The sequence below is a fragment of the Chrysochloris asiatica genome, unplaced genomic scaffold, assembly GCF_000296735.1.
Source record: "Chrysochloris asiatica unplaced genomic scaffold, ChrAsi1.0 scaffold00026, whole genome shotgun sequence".
Taxonomy (NCBI): Eukaryota; Metazoa; Chordata; class Mammalia; order Afrosoricida; family Chrysochloridae; genus Chrysochloris; species Chrysochloris asiatica.
The window spans coordinates 21,400,736-21,422,371 of NW_006408544.1; the positions used below are offsets into that span (position 1 = coordinate 21,400,736).

General features: G+C 41.8%; 1 pseudogene; it reads left to right on the forward strand.

Annotated features, from left to right (window-relative positions):
• The first annotated feature begins 1,451 nt into the window (after positions 1 to 1,451).
• Positions 1,452 to 21,636, forward strand: part of LOC102839412 — a 134,338-nt pseudogene continuing 114,153 nt past the window's right edge.

Below are 21,636 nucleotides of genomic sequence, written 5' to 3' on the forward strand. Positions count from 1 at the left end.
TGGACTCTTCCTTCTTCTTTTTTCCTCCAAGTCCATATTCAATCAGCTACAGGCCTGGCTGAACTGACCTTTTATATCATTTATTTATGCAACACATATTTATAAGAGTTTATCATAAAACAGGAGTCCTGGTTTGGTGCTGGACAACTAATAACAAGGTTGGTGATTCAAACCCACCGCCACTCCTTGGAAACCTTATACAGGGTTGCTATGAGTCAGAACTGACTCAGTGGCACTTAAGAACAACAACAATCACAAAATCAGCATTACATTTTAGCTTACCACCCATCAGTCAGTCTGTCCATACTGTGGTGGTTTCTGTGTTGCTCTCATGCTAGAAGTGATGCCATCAATATTTCCAATACCAAGAGGGTCACCCATGTTGGGCAGGTTTCAGCAGAGTTTTCAAACTGAGACAGACTAGGAAGAAAGGTCTGGTGATCTACTTCTAAGAATTAGCCACTGAAATCCTTTTTATCATAATAGAATATTGTCTGATATACTGCTGACACACACACCCCCTAGGTTGGAAGGCACTCAAAATATACAGTGATTGCAATGAGGCACTCAAAGCATACCAAACATCATGAAGATAGCACAAGACCAGGCAAAGGCAATGCTTGCTTTATTTTGTTGTACATGGGGGCTTGCAGATATATGGGGTTGCCATGGATATGGGGTTGCCCTGTGTTGGAGCTTGACTTGATGGCAATTAACAACAGCATTCTATTGTTGTTGTTAGGTCATTGAGTTGGTACCGACTCATAGTGACCCTATGCACAACAGAATGAAACAGTATCCTGTCCTGGGCTAACCTCAGGCTAGTTGCCACCCTTGTGCCCGTAGATGCTGCCACTTTGCTAATTCATCTAGCTGGGGGGTCTTCCTCTCCTTCTCTGACCCTCCACCTTAGCAAATATGATAACCCTCTCCAGTGACTGGTTCCTCCTGACAATATGTCCAAAGTATGAGAGATGAAGTATGGCCATTCTGGCCTCCAAGGGGCACTCTGCTGCACTTCTTCCAAAACAGATCTTTTGGCAGCCCATGGCATTTTTAATATTCTCGTCCAACAGCATGACTCAAATGCATCAAAAACAATAGAATAGGCACTACATTTAGCACTAGGGGTATAGTGGTAAACAAGATAGAAGCAGTCTCCACACTCCTAGAAATTCTGTTTCACAAGGAAGAGCATTAGCAAGCAATTACAATAGAGAAGGTGGACTCCTTCCTATGTTAGAACTATAGCTGTCATAGAGCCCTGGTGTGGTACTGTAGGGTAAGTACTGGATGGTAACCACAAGGCTGGCAGTTCAAACTCACCAGCTGCTCTTGAAAACCCAATACATGGTGGTGACTTGATGGCACACAACAATAACATCCCCATTATAAATCTTGGGATAAAAAAAGCAACAGACATGAAGTTAGTTTTAAGTTGTAAAGGTCGAATGCAACAGTTGTTAACCGATATTAATACTGTCAACCAGTTCTTAGAACCTATTCTGAAAGGACATGAAATGGAAGGGCAAAAGCTGTGGGCAAACCAGAGAAATACTGGGAGACGGCAAGCAAATGGTGAACAAAAATGGGACAAGAAAGTAAGTGTCAGGATGGGAGAAAGTTCATTTTTTCACACTGTGTACTTACCGGTCTCTGTGATGAAAGAGAGTTTTGGAATCATGGGATAAGAAGAGGCCACCAAGACTTCAACCCAATTACCTTCTCTCTCCTTTGCCAGGCTCTTTCCACTCTAACCCAACAGCGGAGGGAACATGATCCTGAGAGGAGAAGGGACTCACCAAGGTAACCAGTGAACCAGTTACTGATCTGGACTAGAACCTGGGCCTCCTGTCTCTTGCTTCTAGGTTTTTCCTCAGTGTACATTTCTTTTTCTTGGACAAAAGAACTATCAATTAAATAATAAAAGACAGAATCCTCCAAACCTGATCAGGGGGCTTCCAAAGTTTGTGGATTCTATTATCTTTTCATTCCATTTTTCCATGAACTTTTTGAAGCTCTCTCATACCTTTTTTTTTTTAATAACCAAAGATATCCCTTCCTATACTTGGCACAGAAGTACAAATAGAAAGTGATCACAGTGAATGATTGAGATCTCATGCATGAGCTAGACCTTGGCTCAATGCCTGACTTTCTTGGGGCTGTTAAAGGTTATGAAATGGCCTTCATACATGTGAGGTGGTGGTTGTGGTTGGGAATGGGGACAGGACTTTGTAACGGGGTCTGCAACTACAGCGGGATTTGAAGTTTGTGCTAGACAGACCATGGGCCTCTAAGCTTGCCAGTGAGGAGAGAGGCATTGTTTTAATCCCATAGACAGGCCCTGTTGAAGTGCAGGTCAGATGCTTCTCCTATCCGTATCAGGACTCAGATCTCAGCTGCCTCGCCTCAGTGGGTTTGTAGTCTTGCTGCCTGGAATGATTCTTGTGTTGCCTGAATGCCTTAGGATGATGATAAAACACAATGTTTATTGAGAGCCTACATTCTGCCAGGCATCATTGTAAGTGAAACATTAGCAAGAAGTCCCTGTTCTGAACACTGTATCATACAGATGAGGAAATTGTGGCACAGAGGGCATTACCCACAACTCATAAATGACTGAGCCAAGACCAAGTTCAGGCAGGATGATTTCAGAGATCATGTGCTTAACCTCTAGACATGCTGGAGACTCTTGTTTTCTCCTTATTGGGTTATCCCAGTTCAGATATCTGGGATTTTACTTCAGTGCCTCTGATCTGTGTTCTAATTCCTTGAGGATACCTATCATGTTGGACAAAGCAGAGGATCAATGAAAATGAGGGAAACCCTCAAGGAGATGGAAAGAGACATGGGATAAAACCTATCAATGATCATCACACTACCACAGGTCCAGGCAGGCTTTCATTCTTTATATCTGGAGTACCACGAGTTGGAGTTGATGCAACTAACAACAGCAACAATCCTAATTTGGGTCTGAACCGATCACTGGAACAGACTAGACCCTCCTAAATATTCTGATTGGCATTCCCAGGTGTGAGGGGATTGGGCCAGAGGCAACCCTACTTGAACCACATGGAGTGGGAGTGGTTGGAGGTTGAGGCTCCTCAAAGAGAAATCAGGATGTTGTAAAGACAAAAAGGATATATGGATGCCAGGCAGATTAAACCACCAGGTGTTCCTTATAGCTGCTCTGTGTCACCACTCAAATCCTTAGCCCTGATACCCTGAAGTCTTGGCAGTCCCTTTTGCACAAGAGTTGAGTGCCATGTTGCTTTAAACTGGCAAGGAAATGCCTCCATTTAAGCTGGTCTCTCCAGATTTTGGGTTTTGTGACTTCTTAGATAATCCTTCTGCTGGCACTCATCCACTCAATGGGATCTCATTGTATGCTGATTCCAGCCAAGGTGTGTTGGACAGGCAGCAAGGTATAGTGGAAGAAAGAGCCTCAGCTTCAGAGTCTGATCTTTGGGCTCTAGTTTCTCACCTATAAAATGACCATAATGACATAAAACTTGCAGAATTACATGAGGATTAGAGAACATACATATATGTAGATTGCCCAGCTTTGGTCCCTGAGAGGTTATGGCCATGTTTGTGAAAATGATGAGTGACTAAGGATAGTGATTTGGAGATTAGGATTTTAGACTTCAGAATCATCCCTGGAGTTGATCTTGAAGCTAGCTGGTTAGAATGATAGTTATAATTAGATTCTTAAAAAGGGGTGCCACTAATGAATATTTTAACTTCCACTGTGTCAGTCCCACCTCACCTGGAAGATGACACAGTATACAATCCAGAAGGTCAAGGAAACAGATGGCATACATACTCACTTTAGGATAAATCAGAAAGTTCTTCAAAGGATGATTTATGTAGCAGGGGTAGAGAAACCAGAAACCTGGAGCTAGTAACAGCTCCTTTACCACCCCCAGCCCCTAGGGGACTAGAGAAAGAGAGGACTATGTTGAACATGCTACCCTGAAGCAGAAGTGACCTGTAGATGAGAAGGACCTGTGATGACCCAAGAGAGGGAGCCTAGGGAATAAATATCCAAACTTTCTTTTTTCCCTTCCTCTAATCTTGATCCTATTCTCCATCGGCCAGAGAACATGGTACCTCCTGGGATAGAGAGCTAAGTATAGCAAGGTGTTGAGTGGCAGAAAGAGCATGAAGCCAGCTGGCATATTGACATATAACCTTCATGTCTCTATCTTGCTGTCATTGGAGATAGGACATTTATTTATATTAGAGAAAAAGGGGCTAGTATGCTGTATTGGGGAGTCCTGATGTGGTGCTGTAGGATAAGCACCGGATTGCTAACAACAAAGCTGGAGATTCAAACCCACCAGCTACTCCTCAGAAACTCTCTACAGTGTCACTGAGTAGAATCAACTTGACTGCACTTAACAACAACAGTGCTATATTGGGGGGTGGACAGTGGTGGTTCAGGAGTAGAATTCTTGCCTTCCATGTAGGAGACCTGGGTTCAATTTCTGCCCAATGCATCTTAAGCACAGCTACTACTTATATGTCAGTGGAGACTTTCATGTTGCTCTGATGAACAGTTTCAATGGCGTTCCCAGACTAAGATAAACCAGAAAGACAGGCCTAGTGATCCACTTCTAGAAACTCAGCCAATGGCTCACAGTGATGTTGTGCATGGGATTGCTCTGAGCTGACGATCAAGAATAACAATGCAACACTTGTATGCTGTCAGTGCAGAACACTGGCTGTTCCAGACAGACAAGGCAATTGATGGGGAGGAAACCTACTCCAGTTCCAAACTAGCCACCTTTAAAGAAGTGGGGTCCATATTAGTGAGTAGATTCTGATTTTAGGAAGACATGAAGCTGGATCTGAGTGGTCTTTCAGAGTGCAGGCTACCTAAGTTAAAATCCAGCTGTGCAACTTTGGGAGTTACTTAAACTCTCTGTAACTCAGTTTCTTCATCTGTAAATGGGCATCATAGTACTAACAGTCTGATGGGTTTAGTGGTGCAAATTAGATGAGGTGCAGCATTCAAAACACTGAGACTGAATCTAGTACATAGTAAGTGCTCACTAAATGTTAGCTAGGAGTCCTGGTGTGGCGCTGTGGGCTAATGTGTCAGACTTCAAAGTTGTTTGAACTGCAAGATCGGTGGTTCAAGCTCACCTTGGAAAACCTATACAGGGTAGCTATGGGTTGGAATTGACTAAATGGCACTTAACAACAACAACAATAAAGTTAGCTACTGTTATTGTTATTATTATTGGAATGAGCACTGAACTGAGATTCTTCACACTTATGTCCCAGTATTTGATTTGCCACGACTTGCTTTGTGACTTGAGCAATTTACTTTCCTTCTTTGGCTTTTGTTTCATCTTCCCTAAGTTAAGGGGTGAGATCCAAAAGTTCTGAAGACAAATTTTGGCTAGAAAATTTGAAATTTGCCAAGTTCCAAGTCCATCACAGATTTTGCAAATGCCCCCAAAGGGGAAGTACAATTCCAGGGCGTCTCTGACTCCTGCCAAAGAGAGCTCAGGTTTCTTCCCTTAGCATCAGCTGGAGGAGTTCCCAGTCAGGGGACCTGGGAGGCTCCTCCCTGCAGGTGTCTCAGGGCCCTGCTTTAATCTCTTTTTGATGGCCTCCATCTGCAGTGGATTGCCTGAAAGAACTAGCTGCCAGGGGGAGGGGTAAATCTTTGCTGTTGGGCCTTGGGGCAAATCACTCAGTGCTGAAGTTCTCTCCCTGGGACCAAAGTCTGGTGTTGGGGTGGGGGTGGAGGGCTTGAAGCAGAGGGATCTGAACTGGTTAGGGGTGATGCAAGAAGCCAGAGGGCAGGACAGGGCCAGTTACACTATCCTTGGCTGGATAATATGCTTTGAGGCAGTTGAATGGGCTGAAAATCCCATTTTCAACTGCCAATACAATCTCAAATGACTTGAATTCAGGAAATTTGCCTTACAATTCTGGTTCTTTTTTTCCCTTCCTTTATCTATTACATCTATTCCTTTCTTTAAATAATATTTACATCCCTTAGTATGATCCTGTCATGAGCTCTGGTGTCACAATGGTTAAGCTCTTGACTGCTAACTGAAAAGTTGGTAGTTTACACCCAACCAGCAACTCTGAAGTGATCTGTTTGACTTACTGATCTTTCTGCATAAACATTGTTGTTGTTGTTATATGCCGTGGAGTCGGTTCCCAGTCATAGCCACCCTGTACAGGGTTTCCACAGCCAAGAAAACCCTGTGGGGGCACTTCTACTCTGCCACTTGGGGTCACTATGATTCAGAATAGACTGATTGCCCTCAACAGCAACAGTATGATCCTATGGGGTTTGGCTCCTAACTGCTCAAAGCTTGCCTTTTGGTCCTTGTACTCCCTTGCTGTATAAACTTCATCTACTCTAGAGGTCTCAGTTCCTTGACTATACCAAGTGGTTCCCATTTCAGGAACTTTGCACATGTTGTTCACCATGCCTGGAACACCTCTCCATCCTTTTCCCCTGGTTGTTGTTATTAGGTGCTGTAATAGTTGGGGTTTTGTGTCAACTTGACTGGGTTGGTTATATAGTTGAGATATGCTTATTCTCATGGTGATAGAATCTAATACAGGCATAGTTAACTCTATGGTGACTGGCTATGAGCAGTCAATCAATTGAAAGAATGTTTCCTTGGGAGTGTGGCCTGCTCCTAATATAATGGACATGCAGGGAAAACTTGCTCTCTCTTTTCCGCTGGGAACTTGGGACTCTCCCACCTACAACCATGAGTCATTTCCTTGATAATAAACATATATACATTTCACTGGTTTTGTTTTTCTGGAAAACCCAGCCTGAGTCAAGTGGGTTCTGACTCATAACAACCACATGCACAACAGAATGAAACATTGCCCAGTCCTGTGAGGCCCTCGCAATTGTTGTTATGTCTGAGTCCATCATGTAGCCACTGTAACAATCCATGTTGTTGAGGGTCTTTTTATTTTTTTACTCACCCTCTACTTTACTAAACTTGCTGTTCTTCTCTACGGATTGGCCCCTCCTGATAACCTGTCCAATGTAGGCAAGAAGTTTCACCTTCCTTGTTTAAAAGGAACATTTTGACTACACTTCTTTTAAGACAGATTTGTTTATTCTTTTGGCAATTCATGGTAATCTCAATATTCTTCACCAACATCATAATTCAAATGTATCAGTTCTTTTGTTTTCTTTATTCATTGTCCAGCTTTCACATATGAGGTGATTGAAAATACCATGGCTTATGTCAGGCCCACTTTAGTCCTTAAAGTGACATCTTTGCTCTTTAATACTTTAAAAAGGTCTTTTATGGCAAACTTGCCCAATGCAATGCATCCTTTGATTTCTTGACTGCTGCTTAGACATATTTTAAGCACATACAAGCATACAGTGCCTAAACAATGCATAAACACTATTCTCTCATCTTCCCCCCACCCAAGAACACAATATACCATCATTTTGCGCTTTACTTTCCTCATCTAGCAGTATATCTTGAGATTTTTCCATAACAACACTTAGTATACTTAATTATTCTTTTGTAGTATTAATTATTCTATTAATTAATACTGTAGGATAAGCACTCGACTGCAAGGTCGGTTTGAAACACAAGGTTGGCAATTCAAACTCACCAGCTGCTCCTTGGAAACCCTATCTGGGTCAGTGAGTCAAAACTGGCTCAAAGGCATTTAACAACAACAACAATAGTATTATAGGACAAGCACTGGACTGCTCTTTGCAAGGTTGGTGGTTTAAGCCCACCAGTCGCTCCATGGAAACTCTGTACTAGATGGTACTGAACAACAATGTAGTATTATACTATTCCATGGCATCAGGATTGGAGGAAGACTCATTAACAACCTGTGATAGGCAGATGATACAATCTTCTTTGCTGAAAGCTGAGGGCACATGAAATGCTTACTGATGCAGAGCAAAGACTGCCATCTGCAGTGTAGGTTACTGAAGCCTAGTAAAGAAAACAAAAATCCTCAGTAACTGCACCAATAAGCAACATAATGATAAAAACAGAAGAAAATTGAAGTTGTCAAGGATTTTATCTTACTTGATTCTACAATTCAATCCCATGGAAATAGCAGTTAAGAAATCAAATGATGTATTGCTTTGGGAAATTTTGATGTAAAAAGATTTCTTTAAAGTGCTCTGAAGCGAAGATGTCACTTTGATGTATGCTTGGCCCAAGCCATGCTATTTTTAATCACCTTATATGCATGTGCAAATTGGACAATGAATAAAACCAGAGAAAAATTGGTGCAATTGAATTATGGTGTTGGTGAAGAATATCGAATATTGGACTGACAGAATGAAAAAAATCTTAGAAGAAGTAGACTTAGACTTCTCTTTAGAAGTGAGGATGGCAAGATTTCATCTCATTTACTTTGAACATATTATCAGGAGGGACCAGTTCCTGTAGAAAGACATTATGCTTAGTAAAGTAGAGGGGCCAGTGAAAAAGAGGAAGAGCCACAGTGAGACAGCACAGTCACAGCAATAATGGGTTAAAACAGTAACAATTGTTAGGATAGTGCAGCTCTGGACAATATTTCGTTCTTTTGTACATAGGGTTCTATGTGTTGGAACCTACGCAATGGCACCTAACGACAACAACAACCACCTATGGTTGGGTTGTATTCATTTCTTTACCCAGTTATTCACTAATTACAATTTGAGTTGTTTACAATATTTTACTATTACAAGCAATGTTATAATAAATAAACACTGGACTGTGAACCACAGAGTAGGTGGTTTGAGCCTACCAGCTGCTCTGTGGCAGAAAGATGAGGCTTTCTGCTCTTGCAAATTTACAACCTCAGAAACCCTACAAAGGGTCACTGAGTCAAAACTGACTTAATGACATCTAACAGCAACAACAACAAAAACAGGTTTCATTTCATTGAAATGAAATCAATGAAATGAAACAACATGTGTGTGAAATGTTGAATTAAAGCTGTTGTAAACCTTCATCCATTCACAATAAAAAGTTAAAACAAAACAAAACTGGAAACAACATATATGTTCAACATATATGAAACTGCAATGGGTAAATACATTGTCATGTGTGCATACAATGCAAGACAGTATCGCAATGAAAAAGAATCAGCTACGGACATATGCAACGATATGAATAAATTTCATATAAACAATGTTGAGTGAAAGACGTTAGGTACAAAAAAGAAGTTAGGTACTATATGGTTCCATTTACATGAAGGTCAAGAATGGACTAAACTAATCTATGGTGACAGAGGTCATAATACAGATGATCTTTTGGGGGTATTGACTGGGAGGGGGTATGACAGAGTCTTCTGGGTTCTCAGTAATGTTCTATATTTTTATTTCATCACATTTTCATGGACACAAAATTATGCAAAAATTTACCAAGCTGTGAACTTAAGGTTTTACACTCTCCCTTTATAAATTACATCTTAAATAAAAACTTGAACATTGCAAAATAAATAGATGAATAACCTCATGATAAGTCTAGTCTAGTCTAGAAAAATCTTACCAGTAGAATGGCTGGTTCAAAGGCTATACGCATTTACAGCATTTTTTATAAGGTAGCACATTTAAATCTTTAGTATTGTACCATGCCTGGGGAAAAAGAAAGAAAATCCTCCCTCCCCCTACCCCGTGTCCTACCTGCTAAAATGATCATTTTGGGTCAATCTGACTGTCTTCCTTTGCTGTACAAACATTCATTGTAGATTTGGGGTGGCTATTTCTAGTAGGATGACTTTCCTGAATGAATAAGCCAGTTGCAGGCGCCTACAGATAATTTAATAGATGAGGACTTTGAAGTTCAGAGAGAGAGGAAAAGTGATTTCTTCAGGGGTAAGGAGTTTACTCAAGGTCACACAGCATCTCAGTGCCTGATCAGGACTCTGAACTAGAGTTCTGGGCCAATGTATTTTCTATTATGGCTGATATTGGACAGAACCCGAATTCTGTGCTTACTGCAGGTGTAAGACCAAGAAGACTCAGAGACAGGCTTTTCTGAAAGAGAAAAGGGATAGCTTAATTGCAAATTTGAAAATGCAGTGACAGAGGGAGATCTCTGTCACCAACTGTCTCCCCAGGGAGTGGAATTAGGAGCATTTTATAGGGTTTTAGAAATATGGAAAGCTATCACAAGGCAAGTGTGTGGGTACAAATCCCAATGCTGAGATGGTAAGTATGTCTTCTTGTGTACTGTTTTCAACCTCAGTGGGCACTTTGATTCTTTAAACTCTAGTTGGTTATGATTTCAGTAGCTGGGCCCCGTGCCAGACTCTCGGATCTCTTCTTGTTGTCAAGGAGCTAGCTTTGCACCAAGAGACATTTGACAAACATTCAACTATATTTTTAATTTCTGACCGGGTTTCTAAATCGAGGAAGAAAGGGGAGGAGGTACAAGCCCGGGGAAAACCTGTTGCTGGGGTCTTTTTTTTGCCCAAGGCCTAAATCTACCTACAACATGTCAACATGCAGACAGGCCACCTGAAGGTCTTGTTAAAATGCAGGCCCTGAATCAGTTGGCCCTGAGGTTTGGCATTTCTCAGGAAATGCTGGGTGGTGCCAAGGCAGCTGGCCCATGGATCACTGGTAAAGAACAAGGGCATCTGGGATCTCAGCCTTCTGAAAGCAAGAGATCTCTGAGAGGCAAAGCAGGTTGGTGCCACGATTTTCCGTTGAAAGGCTAGGGCCTGTTCCTCTTCCTGCCACACGTAATCCAGGTGCTGTCAACAGGCAGCAAGAACACCTGGTTATGGGGTCACAAAATATCTCTGGCGCCCGGTGTTTCTGACTGAGCCTCACTACTAAATCAGTCACCTGACGGAGCTGGTTCAGCCCACCCTGTGTATGAGGGCAGTGAACCAGCTGGGCTCCCAGCAAGGGCCCTGCCACATTGATACCCAGAGTCAGGCTGGGTTGGGGGCTGGGATCTACTACTTATTAACCATGAGGCCTTGGGTTAACAGCTTCACTGTTCTGAGCCTCAGTTTCCTCACTATAAAGTAGAGATAGTAGTACTTGCCTCATAGGTTGATGTGAAGTTTAATGACATAATGCATGTAAAGTCCTCAGCTAGCAGGTTGTAAATGCTTGATGAATGCTGTTTTTTCTTATTTTTATTTTATGGGAGACCAGTCTTTTAGGGAATTCCTTGGCGATGAGAGAGCAGCGGAGTAGTACTCAGCTTTCTACAAATGAAGCAAGCAGGCATGAGACAGTTTGAGGTACATGCAGGAAGGATTCCCACTTTCTACCATCCGCTCAAATGCTCAAACAGAAATCTGAGCAGCATCCTGGCCTCTGCTTTTCCCCTTCCCCCAATTACCAGTTCCTGTCCTTTTCAACTTCAGAATGTTTCTCAGTTTTTTTCACTTCATCTCCAATGCCTATGAAGCATGCTTGGCAATTTTTGAAAAATAAATGATTTATCTAATTTTTGCAAGAGTTGTGAGAAAAATACTTCATTAAACATTTCACAGATGGAAAAATCTAGGCTTACAGTAGTCATATAGTTTCCCCAACTAGGCAGTGGCAAAGTCAGAAGGAAATGCAACTACACATTAACCCTATATTTTCAGTTGTAAAATGAGGGAGCTGGCTAAGGTAATCTTTATGATTTTTTTGAAAAACTTTTTATTGTGAATTGAGTGAAAGTTTACAGACACGAGCATCAGTTTTACATTCAACAAATCATACACTTTGTTTCATCTCAATGATTGCAGTCCCTTCCTCTCAACAGCAGTTATCCTGCTTCCTCCTGTGGTTCATATTTCCATTCCAACCACCTTCCTATCCCTTCTCAACTTTGTCCTTAGGTAAATGTTGCCCTTTTGATTTTGAATGATGGATCATCCCATGATGAGCAGACCTTACTTGTGTTGTTGTCCCCCCTATATACCTATCTACTGCTTGGCTGAAAGTTGGGCCACAAGGGTGAGTACCGTTCCAGACCTGAAGGGTGGTCGAGGGCCATGGTTTCAGGTTCCTCCAATCTCTTTCTTACTAGTAAGCCCAGTCTTGTCTTTGAATAATTTTGAGTTTTGTTCCACATTTTCTGCTACTCTATCCGGAACCTTCTAATGTGATCTCTTTCAGAGCAGTTGGTAGAGGTAGCCAGGCACCATCTAGTTCTTCTGGTCTCAGAGTTGTGGAGACTGATGTTCAGAAGTTCCATTAGTCCATTGGACTAATTGATTGCAAGCCTCTTCAATTCTCATCACTCTTCTTTCTTCTGAACATGGCGAGACCAATAGCTGCACCTTTGAGGGTTGCTCGTGAGTTTTTAAAATCCCAAATGCTACCCACTAAAGTAGGATGCAGAACATTGTCTTTGTGGACTATGCTATGCCTATTGACCATAATGTCCTCTGAGAGCATGGTCCTAAGCCTCCATGCCCAGCGGCTGATTGCCTTAAGACAACTGATAGTGTCTAAGAAGTTTTCATCATTTTGCCTGCTGTACACTCCACCACATTCATAGTTGTGTTTTCAGGAAAGCTAACACCCTCGGAAACCCTGTACAGGGTCGCTATGGGTCGGAACCGACTCGACGACACTTAACAACAACAACAACAAATATAGGATATGTTTTGCTTTACATTTCTTCATCTGGTACTTGATCTTACCTCTGTTAGACTCCATCTTCTACTTATTCATTTTATCCTTTCCTCTCTCACCCAGTTTCATGTTCCAAGCCTCCAGCGTCACTGGTTAGGGGTCAAGGCCTAGCTGTCTCGCTAGTGTCCTTCTCATGAAGTATAGCTTTGGATCAAAAGTGACACAGATTAAACCCAAGTCCTGAATTTCCTCTGAAGAAATGATAGAGATCAACCTTTGACCATAGATGACCACTGAGATCCTTGAAATCATTTTTACACTTCCCCTCTTCTATCTCCATTGCCACTGGTCCAAACCACCAGAATCTCTTGTCTGGATTTCTGCATAAGCCTCTTGAATTGGCATTTGCTCTTCATTTCTCCAAATCTCTCTTTCATAGTACAGCTAGATATACTTTGCAAATGCAAATCAGATGGTTAGTCCCCTGCATAAAATCTTTCAAATACTCTCTTTCATACTTGGTGCAAAGTCCAGATTCTCAGCATGGCCAATGAAGACATTTGTAACCTGGTTCCTACCTACTAGCACCTTTCTGGCCTTTTGACATTTATTTCTCTTGTTGCTGCAGCCATCCAGGATTTCTCTTTGTTTTCCTACCAGTTCTCTGCCTGTGTGATGTTCTTGTTGTTATTGTTAGGTGCCATCGAGTGAGTACCAACTCTTAGCGACCTTATGCACAGAAGAACGAAACACTGCCCGATCCTGGGTCAACCTCACTACTGTTGCCACGCTTGAGCCCATCGATGCTGCCACTTGGCCAATCCATCTCATTGGGGGTCTTCCATTTTTTCTCTGACCGTCCACCTTACCAAACATGATACCATTCTCCAGTGACTGGACCCTCCTGACAATATGTCTGAAGTATGAGAGACAAAGTTTGGCCATCCTGGCCTCCAAGGAACACTCTGGCTACACTTATTCCAAAATGGATCTATTGGTTCTTTTAGCAGCCAATGGTACTTTCAATAGTCTCCTCCAACACCATAACTCAAAGGTATCAATTCTTCTACAGTCTTCCTTATTCACTGTCCAGCTTTCACATGCCTATGAGGTTATTGAAAATACCATGGCTTGGGTCAGGCCACTGTAGTATCTTCAAATACTCTATATCCTTAGTCCTCAAGCTGACACTACTCATCTGTCAGTTTGTCGTACTGTGGCAGCTTATGAGTTGCTGTGATTCTGAAAGTGATGCCATTGATATTTTAAGTATCAGCAGGGTCACCCATGGTGGACAGGTTTCAGATGAGCTTCCAGACTAGGAAGAAGGAGTATGATGTTCTTAGTACTGCTGAAACAAAGTATCACAAATTGGCTGGTAGTGTTAAGTGCCGTCGAGTCGGGTCTGACTCATAGTGATCCTGTATAGGGTTTCAGAGAAGAGACTGGTGGGCTTGAACAACTGACCTTGTGGTTAGCAGTCCAGTGCTTATCCTACAATGCCATACAGTTGATTTCTAAGAACAGAAAATTCTTGTCTCTCAGTTTTGGAGACTAGAAGTCCAAATCAAAATGTTGGCCAGGCAGGGCTCTGTCTTTCTTTCTCTGCTGGCTCCAGTAGAAGTTTCTTTCTTGTCTCTCTGTTTCTGATAGTTCTACATGTTCCATGGTGTGTAGATACATCTTCACATGGCCAACTTTCCTCGGTCTCTGTGTATCTTCTTTTTTATAAGGAGTCCTGGTGTGTCGCTGTGGGTTAATGTACTGGACAGCAAAGTTGGTTTGAATTGCAAGGTCGGTGGTTCAAGCTCACCAGCGGCTCCTCAGAAACCCTATACAGGGTCATTATGGGTTGGAATTGACTTAATGGTACTTAAAAACAGCCTCACTGTAGCATCTTCAAATACTCTATATCCAACCAAGGTCATATTCACAGGGAATGAAGGTTAGGACTTCAGTTGACATTTTTAGGGGACAGAATTCAGTTCATAACAGTTTTGAAGACTCTCCCCTGACTGTTCATCCTGCAAGTCTCTCCAGGGATGTCATCTCTGAACCTACATGACTGGGTTTTGGTCCTCTGCTCTGTCTCTCCTTAAAACTCTGTGCCTCTGCTGTTATCATGGGCCCCAAGATTATGTAATTGGTGCATTGAACAGGTTGACCTTGGTGAAGTATAAACATGATCAGTTTTATTTTTCATCTAATCATTGCCTTCAAATGTATTCATTGGAATGTCCCTTTATGACATATATGACTGTTGTCTTGTCAACTAGCCCTTTAACACTTCAATCTTATTTCTAATTTAGAATTCATAGTCTCCCTAGCCCAGACCAGATTCTGGTATGGGGAATATGGATTGGGGACAGGAAAGCCTGCTCTTTTACCCTGCCTTCTCTCCTCATTTTTCTGCTTCTGGACCTTTCAGGGCTCCAGAAGCCACTGGGTGGTGAAGAAAGGGCTGGGTGAAAGTACAGAAATCCTTTAATTCACTGATGCAGTCTAAGCCTCTCCTTGCTGTGGTTACCTTCTGGGCATAGGGAACCCAAATGCTGCATCTTCAGCCTTCTTCATCAGACTCTAAGCTTCAAATAGGCTGGGGTCATGTCTGTCTTGTTCACCTCTGTATCCTTAGGACCTAATTTGTTTCTTGAGCAAGTTGGGTTACTTTTCAATGAAGGAACAAAAGAATTAATGAAAGGCATGGATTTTGAAATTAATCCTAGCTATTATATTTTCAATCTGTATGCTGAGCAAATAATCTAGAAGCTGGACTGTATGAAGAAGAATTTGGCATCAGGATGAGAGGAAGACTCATTAATAACCTGAGATATGCAGATGACACAACCTTGTTTGCTGAAAGTGAAGAGGACTTGAAGCACCTACTGATGTAGGTCGAAAGACTATACTTTTCAGTATGGATTACACCTCAACACAAAGAAAAAAATCCCCAAAGCTGGATCAATAAACAGCATCATGATAAACAAAGACAATATTGAAGTTGTCAAGGATTTCACTTCACTTGGATTAACAATCAATGCCCATGGGGGCATCAGTCAAGAAATCAAAAGATGTATTGCTATGATAGGGTTTTGTGTCAACTTGGTTTGGCCAGGATTCTCAGTGGTTTAGCAGATGTATTAACACCTCCATGATGAAATTTAATATGATGCAATCACCTCTGTTAACATTAACAACCTGTGATATGCAGATGATACAACCTTGCTTGCTGAAAGTGAAGAGGACTTAAAATGCTTACTGATGAAGATCAAAGACTATAGCCTTAGGTATGGATCACATCTCAATGCAAAGAAAACAAAAATCCTCACCACTGGACAAATAAATAATAAAAAACCAAATAAATCAATAAACAATAAATTCTTACCAATGGAGAAAAGTTTGAAGTTGTCAAAGACTTCATTTTTCTTGGATCAACTATCAACACTCATGGAAACAGCAGTCAAGAAATCAAATGACGTATCGCATTAGGCAAATCTGCTGCACAAGACCTTTTTAAAGTGTTGAAGAGCAACGATGTCAGCTTGAGGACTGAGGTTTGCCTGACCCAAGCCATGGTATTTTCAATAACCTCACTGCATAAGAAAGTTGGACAGTGAATAAGGAAGATCATAGAAAAATTGATGCTTTTGAGTTATGGTGTTGGAAGAGAATATTGAAAGTACCATGGGCTGCCAAAAGAACAAACAGATTTGTTTTGGAAGAAGTTTAGCCAGAGTGCTCCTTGGAAACCAGGATGGCCAGACTTCGTCTCTCATACTTCAGACATATTGTCAGAAGGGAACAGTCACTGGAGAGGGATATCATGTTTAGTAAGGTGGAGGGTCAGAGAACAAGAGGAAGACTCCCCCAGAGAGATGGATTGGCAAAATGGCAGCATCAATGGGCTCAAATGTAGTGATAATTATGAGGTTTGCCCAGGATCGGGCAGTGTTTTGTTCTGTTGTGCATAGGGGTGCTATGAGTCGGTACTGATTAGATGGCACCTAACAACAACAACAGCAACACACACTTCTATGATGTGATCTGATGTGATCAGCTTTGTTCTGATGTAATTCTTTCATGTGTTATAAATCTTTACTTCTATAAAGTTAATGAGGCCAGATAGAATCAACAGGTTTAGGTTGTATTTAGAGCCAATCTCTTTTGAAACATAAAAGGAGAGAGAAGTAAGTAGCGCTCAGAGGGACTGACTATAACCAAGATAGAAGAGCTGGGAGTGTAGCACGTCCTTTGGTCCTGAGGCCCCTGCATTATGAAGCTCCTAAATCCAGTGGAAGTTTGTTGCCAAGATGTATCGAGATCTCCAAGTAATAATGGACCTACAGCTGCTGAAAGGAAAAAAGAAACTTTCCCCAGAGCCCACAAAGCGAAAGCATTCCACTAGCGTCAGCACTCTGAATTTGGATTTCTAGCTTCCTAATCCGTGAGAGGGAAGTCCTGGTGTGGCACTGTGGGTTAATGTGCCAGACTGCAAAGCCATTTGAACTGCAAGGTCGGTGGTTCAAGCTCATCAGCTGCTCCTTGGAAACCATATACAGGGTTGCTATGGGTTGGAACAGACTTGATGGCACTTAACAACAAATCAGTGAGAGACCTAGTGTGGCATTGTAGGAAAAGCACTGGACTGCTAACTTTAAGGTCAGTGGTTCAAATCCACCAGCCACTCCCTGGAAACCCTGTACAAGATCACTATGAATTAGAACTGATGCTATGACACTTTACAACAGCAAAACTGTGAGAGAATAAATTCTGGATGTTAAATCCTCTACTTTTGGTATTTCTCTGATAGTAACATTAGATAGCAAAGACAATTGCATTGGGCAAATCTGCTGCATGTAACTTTCAAAGTGTTAAAAGACAAAGATGATACTTGAGGAGTAAGATGTGTCTGACCCAGGTCATGGTATTTTCAATCACTTCATAGACATGTAAAAGCTGGACAATGAGTAAGGAAGAACAAAGACTAACTGATGCATTTTAATTATGGTATTGACAAAGAATATTAAATATATCATGGAATGCCAGAAGAACAAACAACCCTGTCTTGGATGAAGTATAGCTAGACCGCTCCTTAGAATGGAGGATGGTGAGACTTTGTCTTTCTGACTTCAGACATGTTATTAGATGGTACTAGTCCCTGGAGAAGGATATAATGTTTGGTAAAGTAGAGTGTCCTGGTGTCGCACTGTAGGATAAGCACTGGACTGCTGACTTCAAGGCCAGTATTTTAAACCCACCAGCAGCCCCTTGGAAACCCTATACAGGGTCACTATGAGTTGAACCTTGGAAACCCTATACAGGGTCACTATGAGTTGAAACAAATTCGACAACATTAAACATCAACAAAGTAGAGGGTCACAGAAATAGAGGAAGACCCTGAACAAACTGTCTGCAACAATGGACTCAAACATCACAACGGTTGTGAGATCGGTGTAGGACCCAGCAGTGTTTCATTCTGTTGTACTTAACAACTTTATGTAGAGCTTCTGGAAAAGTCTTCTTGCCTCCATTTGCTTATTTTTAACATGGGATTGATAATCTCTACCTGACAATTTGGACTGAAGATTAAAAATAATATGAAATTTCAGTGCAGTGAATTATTTAATATGGCTATCTAATCAAAGTCTTTATAACTCCTCCCAAACAACTTTTTCCTGATGAGTCTGGGTAAGAGAGAGTGGAAGAAGATGTTGATGAAATTATATGATTCAATTGTGAGTGACTGTTAACAGAGATACTGTGATTGTAAAATTTTGGAACTCTAATGTAGATATTGATCAATTTTGCCGTCTTGCTGAGCATAAAATGAGCTGTCTCAGAAGCAGGGGGTTCTCACTACCATCTAGAAGAGTAGTCAGAGGTGGAGCATATCCTTTGGACCCTGAGATCCCTGTGCATGGAACTGCCTAGATCCAGGAGACAGAAAGTTGTGACACCAGAGGAGCAGCAACCCAGCCAAAGTTTGACACAGAATGGTGGAATTCCAGCCCATGGAGCAAGTAAAGCTGAGTGACTTTGGGCAGGAGGCGTTCTTGCAGAGTGGGGTGCTTCTAGACACTTGACCAGGGAAGCTAGCTTTGCTGATCCATGATGCTAGAGTACAGTGCCTTTGGATGGAGGCTTATGATAGAGTGGAATGCCCTTTGGGTATTTATCATCAGTATTAAAACAGCTTTGTAACACTGCCAGAGCTAGGTAGAGGCCAGACCAAAGTGTTAAGGGACAGCAAGATGTCTGTCTTCTGGCACAACAGATAAGTGACTGTCCTGATCAAAGAACCATATCTCAAACATTTCTGGTCCTAAATTGTAAGCTGCTAACTTCCTTGTTGTTGTTAGGTGCCATCGAGTTGGACTCATAGCGACCCTATGCACAACAGAATGAAACACTGTCTGGTCCTAGGCCAACCTCACAATTGTTGCCATGCTCGAGCCCATTGATGCTGCCACTTTGCCAATCCATCTCTCTGGTGGTCTTCCTCTTTTTCTCTGACCCTCCACCTTACCAAACATGATATCCTTCTCCAGCAATTGGTCGCTCCTGACAATATGTCTGAAGTATGAGAGACTAAGTTTGGGCATCCTAGTCTCCAAGGAGCATTCTGGCTGCACTTCTTCCAACACAGATCTGTTTGTTCATTTGGTAGCCCATGGCACTTTCAATATTATCCTCCAACACCATAACTCAAATGCATCAATTCTTCTACAGTCTTCCTTATTCACTGTCCAGCTTTCGCATGCATATGAGGTTATTGAAAATACCATGGCTTGGGTCAGGTGCACGTTAGTCCTCAAGCTAACATCTTTGCTCTTCAACACTTTAAAAAGGTCTTGTGCAGCAGATATGCCTAATGTGACACGTTGTTTGATTTCTTCACTGCTGCTTCCATGAGTGTTGATAGTTGGATGAAGAATGAAGTCCTTGACAACTTCAATCTTTTCTCCATTGATAAGGATGCTGTTCATTGGTCCAGTGGTGAGGATTTTTGTTTTCTTTGCATTGAGATGCAATCCATACCGAAGGCTGTGCTCTTTGATCTTTAGCTAACTTCCTTAATAAATCCTTTATCTTGAAAAAAAAAAATCAGATGATTACTATAAACTAGTTAGTTTAGTACTTGGCACATAGCAGGCACTTCATAGAACTGTGTACTTCTCTTTCTCATCTGTGAACATGGAGTTGATAATCTGTACCCCATAGGCTATGCTGGAAAATACATATGATAGCATAGAGAGTGGAGGGGTCTTAATAATCATTTTTTTTTTTTTAATGATTTCCATGGTAGTCTCTTCTATGTTTTTGCTTTTACATTGTGACCTCAAAAACTCTAAGAGACAAGAGACATAGACCAAAAGGACAGAGGTCATGGGGTCCCTGTCCCTTTTCTACTGGGTCTGAGAGCTAACCTGTTTGTTAGGAATCATATTTAAGTTGAAATGATTACTATGTACCTCCTGTCCATGCCTCACCTACCTCCTCATTGTACCCTAGCTAGGAACTCATGAAGCAAGCCACCCCCAATTAGACAGAAAGCCTGTACCTCCCAGGGTGCTGTTTAATGCTCAAATACCCTTTTCAAGTGCCTCTTCTGGGGAAAATTCTACAGGTCTGTGTTCAAAGTAGGGACTGTTTTTGGGGAAATTTACTGTTTGAAGTTTGTAGGTTCATGAGCAAGCTGTATAGAATTAGGGGAATGCGCAGATATTGCCAGTTAAGCTACAAGGGGATTGGTAGCCCGTGGGACAGTACTTCTTTGAGAAAGCAGAAAAAAGTGTATATGTATGTGTGTGCATACATGAATGAGTCTATATTAGGGTCTCTGTGTAGGTGTGGGGTGGTTTTCTACCTAATAGTTTACTCATCCACAAATGGAGATAATCATGCTTTCTCCTTGGGTTTTTGTCAAGAGTAAATCTGACCCATAAAAGCCCTCATGTACATTTTATTTAGCTCTTAATTTATGTCATGCCTTCTGGTATCATCATTTAAATATTTTTTTGTAACATAAGGGAAACATCATGGTGAAAGCCCTGGATTAGGATTCAGGAGACTAGTCTTTGACAGTGTTTTTCACTGTTTATGTGGTTAGAGTCAAGTGATTTCAATTCTCTGAACCTATTGTCCTCATCTAAGGGAAATCTAAGGTCTAGTTCAATAGCATAGTAGGTTATACGTTGGATTACTAATCACAAATTCGACAGTTTTCATCCACCAGCTGCTCCCAGGGAGAAAGATGAAGATTTCTTTGGGATAATGTGCTGGCCTGCAAGGTCTGTTTGAACTGCAAAGTTGGCAGTGCAAACTCAACAGCTGCTCCTTGGAAACCCTATAGTTGGAACTGACTCCTTGGCACTTAACAACACAACAACAAAGATTTATAGCATGAGGTGGGCCATGTCAGAGACTTGCTTGTCTCACTAGTACTTTCTGAGTGCCAGGCTTGGTGCTGGATGGTGTATAAACATTGTTTCTTTTAACGATGAGATAGACATTCACCTTCATATTTCAAGGATGAGGAAACAGAGTCTCTGAGGGGTAAAGATCCTTTCCAAGGTTACAAAGGCAGGAGTGGAGTGAAGGAGAACGTAATTCCAGGGCACTGAGTGTGCCAGTGCATTGAGAGCACTCCACGATGGAACCCCATCCTTGGTTGAACATAGGTTCCTGGAGTTCCCTCTTCCCAGGTAGAAGGTAGAAGATAGAAAAAGCAGTGGTTATGCTTTGTCTCAGGTGTATAATTTCTGCTTCTGCCAACCCTCAGATTGTTGTTCAGTGCTTTAGTGTTGGTTCTGACTCATAGTGATCCTGGATACGGTTTCTAAGGAACAACTGGTGGGTTTGAACTTCTGATCTTGCGGATAATAATCTAGAATGGAGTCCTGGTCTGGTGCTATAGGATAAGTGCTGGACCACTAACTTCAAGGTCAATGGTTCTAACCCACCAGCCACTCCTTGGAAACCCTATACAGTGTTGTTATGGGTTGGAACCGACTTGACAACTTAACAACAACAGCAACAACTTTATGATACTATTAGGGGCCCAAACATTTAACACA